Source organism: Mandrillus leucophaeus, unplaced genomic scaffold (genome assembly GCF_000951045.1).
Source record: "Mandrillus leucophaeus isolate KB7577 unplaced genomic scaffold, Mleu.le_1.0 Scaffold180, whole genome shotgun sequence".
NCBI classification, from domain to species: domain Eukaryota; kingdom Metazoa; phylum Chordata; class Mammalia; order Primates; family Cercopithecidae; genus Mandrillus; species Mandrillus leucophaeus.
The window spans coordinates 1,426,825-1,427,468 of NW_012101810.1; positions in this window are offsets into that span (position 1 = coordinate 1,426,825).

Sequence of the window (644 nt, forward strand, 5' to 3'; positions counted from 1 at the left end):
CTCACATAAACGGCAGGTTCTGCGTGTGACCACGCCCACCATCTGCCCCTCTGTGGCTGGCTCCTGTCACTTAGCACAGCGTGTTCAAGCTTCACCTGTGTCGTGCTGTGTTCATGGCTGAGTCGCACTCTGTGGTGTGTACAGACCATACTTGGCTTATCCACCCATCAGCTGGTGGACATTTGGGCTGTTTGCATTTAGGACTGTCCTGAGTAACGCTGGCTGGGAAAGACGGCTCACGCCTATAATCCCAGCACTTTGAGAGGCTGAGGCAGGTGGATCACCTGAAGCCAGGAGCTCAAGACCTGCCTGGGCAACATAGCAAGACTCTGTCTCTACAAGTAAAACCCCCACAAAATTTAGCCGGGCAAAGTGCCACACACCTGTATTCCTAGCGACTCAGAAGGCTCAGGAGGGAGGATTGACTTGAGCCCAAGAGGTTGAGGCTTCAGTGAGCTATGATTGCACCACTGTACTCCAGCCTCGGTGACAGAGCAAGACCTTATCTTGAAAAAAATAAATAATAAGGCCGGGCGCAGTGGCTCACCCCTGTAATCCCAGAATTTGGGGAGGCTGAGGCGAGTGGATCACGAGGTCAAGAGTTCAAGACCAGCCTGACCAACATGGTGAAACCCCCGTCTCTA